Genomic DNA, 10,639 nt, shown 5'->3' on the forward strand with positions numbered 1-10,639 from the left:
GCTCCGTTCTGTGGCACCTCCCTGTAAGCGAACGGAATGCATGGCATGAGAATATCCAATTTTCTCCTCAGGTGCTCTTCGAAGCCACCTATCATGCCTTTCAGAGTCTTGTTGAACCGCTCAACAAGCCTGTTTGTTTGTGGATGGAAGGATGTAGAGAACCAATAGGTGACTCCACACTCTTCCCAAATAGCTTTCATATATGCTGTTTTGAAGTTTGATCCCCTGCCAGAAACTACTTCCTTGGGGAATCCACCATGGGAGAATATCCCACTCAGAGCCTTTGCAACCAACTATAGGGGCTTTGATGCTCCTCAGAGGGAGAGCCTTAGTGTACCTTTTGGAGTGGTCTACCACCACCAAGATGTATCTGTTCCCTGAGCTGGTAGGAGGATCTATGGGTTCCGCTATGTCCATGCCTATTCTCTCAAAGGCCGCTGTCATGAGGGCGGGGGGCTGGAAGCTATGGTCCCGATGGAAGCACCATTAACTTACACATTACGGCATCTCCTGCGCCGTTCTAGTCGTTACGTTTCTGGAGCATTCATAACGAGGTTAGCCACGCCCCCTCAGTGCGTTGCAACAATCTTCGTTTCCTCGCTCCACTGAAGCCTCGTACTTCAGTCCTCCTAGCGTTTTTCCAGCCTTGGAATCGTCCCCGCCTCCTGTATTTTTTCTTCCTACCTTGTCCTCCTGACTCCAGTTCCTTTCGGTCTTACTATTTCGCTGTGTGATCTTTCGTTTTTATTTCAGACTTGCGTTTGGTCTATCTCTATACTTTTCTTTGCTACCGGCAATTCTCTGCCATATTTACCGCCTTTACCGTCCCCTTTTCTTTTCCCCCTGCTCTTTCTCCTTTGCTTAAGTGTTTCACGATATTCGTTATTCACACTTACCTCTAAGGCTCCGGTTTCATAACGGCTCGGTGAGTTTCTTTTCATTTCATAAGATTGGTAGTATCCTTTCTCTGGGTACGTTTTTCTTCCTTCATTTCTTTCCTCCATCTTTGTTTACTTGTGTTCCACTTATTCGCCCTCCTGAAGCCCTTCTTCCTTTGGCTTCCTTGTCACTGGCTTGCCTTCCATCTGAATCCCAGGTGGTTTGTGAAATCTTCAGCTCCTGTTTCTACAGACTACATACTTGGAATTCTCCTGCCAGCCTCTACTTCAGAACGTCCACGGAGATCTTCGGCTCTGCCTTTGTTTATGTACTGTTAGCTGGAATCTCAAAACCAAGACTTCAGACACTCCTCCTCCTTCAGTTTCGGAATTGAATACAACTGGGGTTTTTTATGCCACTGGCTTTTTCCCCCATATTGGGCTGTAGAGGGAGGGTGCCATAATTTTTGCAGTCTGTTTCTTAAGGCAACCATTGTGGCGCATTCCCGAAACAGACCCTATCTCTTCTCAAAAAAAGGATATTCCGAAGAAACAACAGAACTACCCGGATCGGAATTATCCTCCAGTGAATCAGACACCGAGATACAGGTGAGCTCCACTCCTGACAGATTGCAACGCCTAAAAATGGCTACGGCAGAACAAGTCCAGGAGCTAATAAACGCTGTTCAGAACTTTTCCCTCGAACTGCAGGGAGTTAAGGCAGAAAACGCTGTTCTCCGTCAAATGGCAGTCGCCAGAGAAGCCCACCAGACGGATTTACCCCCATTGTCTTTGGCAGCAGGAAAGTTTGATGGCTCACCCAAAAAGGTTAAGGAGTTCCTGGATGCGTGCTTGATATACTTTACCTTCAGACCTACTACTTATACTCTAGATCGCACTCGTGTAGGATTCCTCATATCCAACATGATCGGTAATGCCCTTGCCTGGGCAACTCCGTTGGTCACATCCAACAATCCCGTTTTACAAGATTATAATGCTTTCACAACCCTGCTACGCCAAACCTTTGAAAGACAAGAGATTGGATTTTCTGCTGGAGAAGCCTTGTTTGATATTAAACAAGGTTCGATGGACCTAATGTCTTATATTTCTACCTTTAAGAAGCTGGCGGCGGAAGTGGGCTGGCCAGACACAGTGCAATACACGGCGTTCAGAAGAGGTCTCCATGACGACCTAAAAGACGAATTGGCCCGAGTTCCTAGACCGGCGACGTTAACCGACTTGTACACTTTAGTCCTGCAGATAGATTACCGACTCATGGAAAGACGATCTGAGAAAAGAAAGACCCGAACTCAGACATTTTCGATCCCTGGACCGTCACCTACTTCCACCCAAGGGTCACATCGCTCCAGCGAAGAACCCATGCAGATTGGTACGACCAGGGGTCCTCTTTCAACCACAGAACGAAACCGACGGAAGGAAAAGGGTTTATGTATGTACTGCGCATCAGATGCACACCTCCTCAGGGATTGCCCGGAGGTTCCCCCGAGACGTCGGGGAAACGACGGACCCCGGTCTTAGAAGGAGCCACTTACCGGGGTTCAGTGGAAGGCTCACATTGTGCTCAGATGTCAGGAGAAGACGCCCGACTGATGGTCCTTCAAGTGTCACTCCAGTGCAAGAACTGTCCAAAAAAGAATGCATTAGCCCTCATTGACAGTGGGGCGGCTGGTAATTTCTTAGACATCAATTGGGCTAAACAAGAAGGTATTCCTCTGGTAGATAAGACAGAGGAACAAAAGGTGGAAGGGGTGGATGGCCGTCCCTTATGTTCAGGACCTATTGTACAAGCTGCTGTCGACATCAAGATATGCATCTCTCTTCATCAGGAAACCCTCACCTTTGATGTGATAAGAGCAGCACATTTTCCCATAATATTGGGAATCCCTTGGCTTCGTCAACACAATCCTGTTATTAACTGGTCCCTTAACACTATAAAATTCGACTCTGAGTTCTGTTTCCAACACTGCTGCTCTTCTAAACAGACGGAAGCAACCGTGATCTCTAGCCCATCCGGAACTTCTGGTTCCCTTCGGGTTCTTAACATTCACCCCATTTTTCATGAGTTTGCTGATGTGTTTGAAGATAGAATACCCAAAGACTTGCCTCCTCATCGGTCCGAAGATTGTGCTATCGATCTCGTTCCAGGTACTACTGTACCCTTTGGACGCATGTTCTCTTTAACCTTACCAGAAAAACAAGCTTTGAGGACATACTTAGATCAAAATCTCCAAAACGGATTGATTCGTCCTTCCAAGTCTCCAGCAGGAGCTTCGTTATTCTTCATAGCCAAGAAGGACACAAGTGAACTACGCCCATGTATAGACTATAGGGGCTTAAACAAGATCACAGTGAGAGATCGTTACCCAATGCCTTTGATAAAAGATATCTTGGAGGCAGTTGAAGGATCATGTATATTCAGCAAGCTAGACCTTAGGGGTGCTTATCATCTCTTAAGGGTCAAGGCGGGGGACGAATGGAAGACGGCGTTTCGTACACCCTTTGGGCTGTATGAATATCGAGTAATGCCATTTGGATTAGTCAATGCCCCAGCAGCTTTTCAGAGGTTTATGGATCATCTTTTTGCTGATCTCTTATTTGTCTCAGTCATAGTATACCTAGATGACATCTTGGTCTTTTCGAGTAACCCTATTCAACATCAGGGTCATCTCACTGAAGTCATGGAACGTTTGAGACGCCATCAACTCTTGGCTAAACCGGAAAAATGTGTGATTGCAGTACCTTCGGTACCCTATCTAGGTTTTATCCTATCGGAACATGGTATCGAGATGGATCAAAAAAAAGTCTCGGCTATTCTCTCCTGGCCAGCCCCCTCTTCGGTAAGGGAGGTACAGGCCTTTTTGGGTCTTTCAAATTTCTACAGACGATTTATCGTTAACTTTTCTGAGCAAGTTCTTCCAATAACAGCACTTCTCAAAAAAGATATTCCCTTTATTTGGAATCACAAGGCAGAACAAGCGTTCCTAGGATTAAAAAAGGCATTTTGTTCGGCTCCTATTCTCAAACAGCCAGACCAACGAAGGCCCTTTGTGGTTGAAACTGATGCATCTTCAGGGGCAATAGGGGCTGTTCTCAAACAAGAACACGATGGTAAGGAACACCCAATAGCCTACCTTTCTCGCACGCTTACGCCTAGCGAAAACAACTACTCTGTTATAGAGAAGGAGCTACTGGCCATTAAGCAGGCATGTTCAGAATGGAGACATCTCCTCCAAGGGTCAAGACATCCATTTGAGATCCGCACTGATCATAGCAACCTTAAAGTGCTACAACAAATGGAGTGTAAGAATACTCGACAAGCCCGATGGGCTTACTTTTTTGCCCAATATGATTTCTTTATTACATACCTCCCGGGCAGCAAGAATATCCTAGCGGATAGCCTATCTCGTAGCCCTTCCAGTTGGGTTAATCCACCCTTTAAGGGGGAACTTTTGTTACCTGAGGTCCGAATTGTCCATACAATCTCAAGGTTTCTACAGGACGTCAAGGAAGCGACTCCGGTTGCTATACTACCTCTTTCCAAGCCGGTTCAGGAGCAATTAATCAAGAAAGAAGGACTGTGGTTCTACAAAGGAAAGCTTTTCATTCCCAACACCAAGCTACAGTCACGAGTCCTTCATTGGGGTCATGAATCACGGATTGCTGGTCACAAGGGCTTAGCTGCCACTTCCGACCTGGTTAGACGAATGTTCTGGTGGCCTAACATGCTGTCTGACATTAATCTATATGTAGGTTCTTGTCCTATCTGCGCCCGAAGCAAGGGTCTGACTTCAAAACCTGCTGGGTTATTGCACCAACCAAAACTTCCAACAACTCCGTGGGTACATGTCTCTACCGACTTTGTGGTAGATCTCCCTAAGTCTCAAGGATACTCAGCAATCATGGTAACCATAGACAGTTTCAGTAAGATGGGCCATTTCTCACCGCTGAAAGGAGTGCCGTCTGCACCTGAGATGGCGCAGGTATTTCTAAAGGACATCGTCCGACTCCATGGTATCCCAGAAACGATTCTTTCGGACAGAGGTTCTCAGTTCACTTCAACCTTTTGGAAAACCTTATGTGATCTACTGGGAATAGAACGGGCCCTCACTTCAGGATACCATCCTCAGTCTAATGGACAGACGGAACGTCTCAACGCCACTATGGAGCAGTATCTTCGCTGTTTTGTTAACGAACAACAAGATAACTGGGTCTCTCTTCTTCCAATGGCCGAATTTTCTTATAATAATACCCTTCACTCGGCTATTAAAATGACACCTTTTTTTGTGTGTTTGGTCATCATCCCCGTTCTTTTCCCCTGGGTGATATTCAGGCTTCATGTTTACCCATGATAGACTCTCTCTTGGAAAACATTACCAGAACACAGAAGAACTCCCTTATCAGCCTCCAGGAGAGTAGAGCTCGATATAAACATCAAGCTGATACACATCGGATCCAGAATCCTGATTGGCAAGTTGGTGATAGAGTCTGGCTCTCAACCAGATACTTACCTCGTTGGACACATCCTTCTAAATTCTCTCCCAAATATCTGGGCCCTTATACCATCACTGCTCGCATTAATCCTGTGGCTTTCCGATTGAAACTCTCTTCTCAGCTCAGCAGGATACATCCGGTCTTTCACTCCTCTCTGTTGAAAAAGTTCATCCCAGACCCACACCACAGGAAAAGAAGAACCTTTCACTTAAAAGACACTAATCCCCAGGCAGACGAATATGAAGTGGAGAGGATAATGGATTCAAGATATTACAGAGGTCGACTCCAGTACTTAGTGAGATGGAAAGGTTACTCTCAAGCCGAGGACTCTTGGGAACCTGTGAATAATCTCTCAGCTCCCAGATGTATTCGACAGTTTCACACCCTCTATCCGGGTAAGCCTGGGGTCGGTACCCCAAGAAGGAGGCATACTGTCATGAGGGCGGGGGGCTGGAAGCTATGGTCCCGATGGAAGCACCATTAACTTACACATTACGGCATCTCCTGCGCCGTTCTAGTCGTTACGTTTCTGGAGCATTCATAACGAGGTTAGCCACGCCCCCTCAGTGCGTTGCAACAATCTTCGTTTCCTCGCTCCACTGAAGCCTCGTACTTCAGTCCTCCTAGCGTTTTTCCAGCCTTGGAATCGTCCCCGCCTCCTGTATTTTTTCTTCCTACCTTGTCCTCCTGACTCCAGTTCCTTTCGGTCTTACTATTTCGCTGTGTGATCTTTCGTTTTTATTTCAGACTTGCGTTTGGTCTATCTCTATACTTTTCTTTGCTACCGGCAATTCTCTGCCATATTTACCGCCTTTACCGTCCCCTTTTCTTTTCCCCCTGCTCTTTCTCCTTTGCTTAAGTGTTTCACGATATTCGTTATTCACACTTACCTCTAAGGCTCCGGTTTCATAACGGCTCGGTGAGTTTCTTTTCATTTCATAAGATTGGTAGTATCCTTTCTCTGGGTACGTTTTTCTTCCTTCATTTCTTTCCTCCATCTTTGTTTACTTGTGTTCCACTTATTCGCCCTCCTGAAGCCCTTCTTCCTTTGGCTTCCTTGTCACTGGCTTGCCTTCCATCTGAATCCCAGGTGGTTTGTGAAATCTTCAGCTCCTGTTTCTACAGACTACATACTTGGAATTCTCCTGCCAGCCTCTACTTCAGAACGTCCACGGAGATCTTCGGCTCTGCCTTTGTTTATGTACTGTTAGCTGGAATCTCAAAACCAAGACTTCAGACACTCCTCCTCCTTCAGTTTCGGAATTGAATACAACTGGGGTTTTTTATGCCACTGGCTTTTTCCCCCATATTGGGCTGTAGAGGGAGGGTGCCATAATTTTTGCAGTCTGTTTCTTAAGGCAACCATTGTGGCGCATTCCCGAAACAGACCCTATCTCTTCTCAAAAAAAGGATATTCCGAAGAAACAACAGAACTACCCGGATCGGAATTATCCTCCAGTGAATCAGACACCGAGATACAGGTGAGCTCCACTCCTGACAGCCGCTCAACCAGGGGTAGTGAAATTAAGGGGGCCTTAGTGGACCACCTGAATTGCCAGAAGCTTGACAATTCGGGCTGGACCGGACAAATTCTTTAACTTTCATGCCAAACTGCGGCCAGTAAAAGGGTTCAGACAACCAGTCCGATGCCTTAGTCATTCCCAAGTGACCCTCTAAAGGAATTTGGTGAGCCAATTCCAAAAGGAACTTTCTGTGGCACTGAGGAATCACCAAACTCAGAGAATTTTGGATCGCTGAACAGGAGTCCATCCTCCCAGTACTCTCTGAACAGTCCAGGGCCTTGCCCTTAGCCTGCTCCTCCACCTGCTTCTGCAGACCCGCCAGAGTGGGACACTATTTCTGGGCTTTCGAAGAAGTCTGTTTGATGTGGACCCCCAGCTGATGCAAACTCATCCAGCTTCGGCAGGCCCTTCAGATCTGTGCTCACCTAGTCCTCCACCTCAGGTTCCTGTGCTGCGCCTGGCAACTCAAATGTCACTGAGTCTCCTACTACCAGAGTAGGGTCCTCAGTGGCTACTGGCCCCTCTCCCGCAGGTGTAGGTGATGCAGCAGTCTGTGGAACTGGACTAGGGGTTACCAGCCACGCCGGTCCCTCCAACAAGCCCTTTGGAAGCACTCCAATCCTATTAGGCTTTGAGAGTGTTCAATCTGGTGACCTCTTTGCCCCTCGATCGGGTAGCCGCTGCGACTATCTCGGGATCAGGAAGATCATTACCCAACAGACATGGGACAGGGGTGAAGTCATTCACAGCTAAATGGTGCTGGGTAGTTTCACCTCACAAGCTGAACTCTATTATAGCCAAGGGGCACTTACTCTTTACGTGTCACGCGTGGGCCTGCGCGTGGGTCTGCGTCCATCCCGCGACCAAGGTATTAACTAAGGAATTAGCAGCGACATTGCGGTAAAGTTCAAGCCGGCAACACGTTCATTTGGAACAGATGGAGGTTGCCATGGAAACTGTCAAACACGGCTCGCCTCTCAGGTCACGTGAGGCACCGACGTACGTTCCGTAGGCTCGCACGTACATTGTCTCCTCCCTCCAGGGAAGTTAAATAGTCTTTTCGCCCTGGGTTCCGGTGCTTCTGTTACAACCTGCTATAATCGTTGGTCTTTGTGGCATCGCGGCAGGACGTGCCGTTCGGCATTCCTGAATCCCCCTTGCATGGTGACGTATCTTTCTTGCCATCCTGTGAGTGCCGGTCTAGTTGTTTCACGCACTTCTAAGACGTCGCCAGCGGGTCATGTGACCGGATATAAGGAACCGAGCGCTTTGCCTCTGCGCGTCACTACTCCTTTAGCCCAGACGCTTCGTAAGTGATCGCCTTCTAGGGATCTTTACTCTCAGACTTGTGTCCTCTTGCTAACTCTCTCCCTCTTGTGTGCTTTAGTATTTACTTTTCCAGAATTCATGGATTCTTTGACTTCAACTGCCAAGACCTCCTGCCGTGTATCTCCGGACCTCTATCCGCATTCAACCCAAGCATTCTCATTCTATGGTATTTACTTTAAGATCCTTTCCACTCCTCTTTGCCTAGCCCCGTCATTCTACTTACCTTCCTCCTCTTCCCTACCTTCCAGGAGTGTTCCTTCCATCTCTTCCGTCTTCCGAGTTCCTGAAGTGCAATCTGTCTGCACTATAACATCCAAGGCAAATATAGGTAGGCGCAGGGATTCTGGGGAACTCTCCTTTTCCGACCTTTACCTCTCTCATCAGCTCTTTCTCATTTCTACAGAACCCATCCTTCCGAGCTCGTACCTCAGCATCACAGTTCCCGCAAGATACCAGGACATTGAACCCAGCCCAGAATCAGAGTCTTCATTGCCGGGCAGGGTTTTTTTTCCATAGAGGGTTTCCCTGGGGGCACAGTCCTTCCTGCTCCTGGTTGTTCAATCCGGGTGAGGAGGATTGGGCTTAAAGGGAAGCCTTCACAATCATCAGTACCTTTGCCTTTCCTGGTTACTGCTGGATGTGCAGGTAAGTGCATTCCTCTTTAAATATCTAATCGCTAAACAGATAACAGCTTCTAATTAAAGTTACATACTCTGTGTCAACCTTTCGCATGGAATCCTTTTTCATTGCTTTCAGAAGCTCCCTTAATTCTGGTATCCCGGCTCCTGACCTCGGCTACGTTTTGTTGGAACTGATTTACGTTGCATGATTCTGTCTCTGCCTCCTCGCACGGTAACCAGACCCGGACTGTATCAACCTGTCTTTGCTTATCGTCTTTGTTCTGCCATTACACTGCATAGGATTCCTTTCCTACTTCAGCCTGACTCCTTGTGGGCGTCCTGATCCAGTTATCTGTCCTCCTCAGACAATATTCGCCTGTCACCCGCTTCGCCCAACAGCAAGAGAACCTACTGATTTCATGCAATCCTTCCATCTTGCAAGTGGTAAGCACACGTTCCTCGGGGAGAATTCTGTTGTCTTTTTGGAATGCCACTTTCTTTCAATCTTACACTTATAACCAATGCCCTGAACCATCAAGACCATAAAACACCATATGAATTGGCTCTTGGAATCCACATCCTTCATTCAATAAAAATACTGTATTTCTTCAGACATTCTGTCTAAACAGTGCTGTAACAATTCTTTCAGGGAAGTTGTCCGTGCACAGTGAACGCTTTGCTGATTGGTGAACCATCTCGGATCTAGTGCGCCCCTCGTGCCGCTCGGACTAGTGTCCCTCACTAATCTTCCCGTTTGTTATTTTCTCCTGTCGTTGTTTCATCCTGGTGTATCTGCTGACTCATACTTTTCTGGTGGTAAGAGACAGGGTTCCTGGGGAGAAAGGACGTGTTTGTAGTCATCTTTTCTATCTAGTAATCCTAGGCTGTTCTCTTAGGTTCAGATTACCTGCCTCTATCAAGATACACAAAGGTATTACTCCTCTCTGTTCTGGGTGTTTTTTCTTCTGTTCCTTTGGCCTTGTAATCGCTAACATTTGTCCTTTCTTTTACAGCATTGGTTAAGCGGTGCATGTGTTCCCCGCTCTTTTGTGGAATCAACTCCTCTGCCTGTATTATCCCAACTGCAGAGGGGTGTATCGTAAAAAAGAGTTCCCTCACGCTGAGGAGGCCTGTATTTAGGGAAGTCGTTTGAATCAGGCTAGCTGTCTGTGCTGTGATGCCGCACCTACCTCGGGATGACATCGCCCCTGGCAGTAGCGATGCAGTGAGTAACAGAATTAGAAGTCGAAATGTCTACGGATCCTGTTGACGCTCTGACACAGGTCGTTCAGATGGTGTCAGATTTAAGGACTGATATGACAAATGCCCAAGAAGCACTCCGACAGTGCATAGATTCTATTCAGTCCCTAGTCACCACCTCCGCCGCGCACAGCGCAGATGTAGCCAGTGCTTCTGGCTCGGGTTTCCTGACACCCAGACGGCTTCAATGGTGGTGGCAGCTCAGTTTCCTTTGGCCGCACCAGAACGAGTTGAGGAGGTCTGTATTCAGGGAGGTCGTTTGAATCAGGCTAGCTGTCTTTTCTGTGATTCCACGCCTACCTCGGGACGACATCACCCCTGGCAGTAGCGGTGCGGTAACATTCCGTCAAACGCACTGATGCAACAATCAGGCCCATCAATATACTGGCCTTGCTGTACCCACTGCTGGGTGACAGCATGAGGCTAGCCACAGTGTCTCGGACCGCAGGAGTTTTGTATCCATTGATATACACATATTCTAAAGAGAGTTGAGTAATATTGGGAACTGGGTTCTCTT

The sequence above is a fragment of the Ambystoma mexicanum genome, chromosome 5p (assembly GCF_040938575.1).
Source record: "Ambystoma mexicanum isolate Mex_15411 chromosome 5p, UKY_AmexF1_1, whole genome shotgun sequence".
Classification (NCBI taxonomy): Eukaryota; Metazoa; Chordata; class Amphibia; order Caudata; family Ambystomatidae; genus Ambystoma; species Ambystoma mexicanum.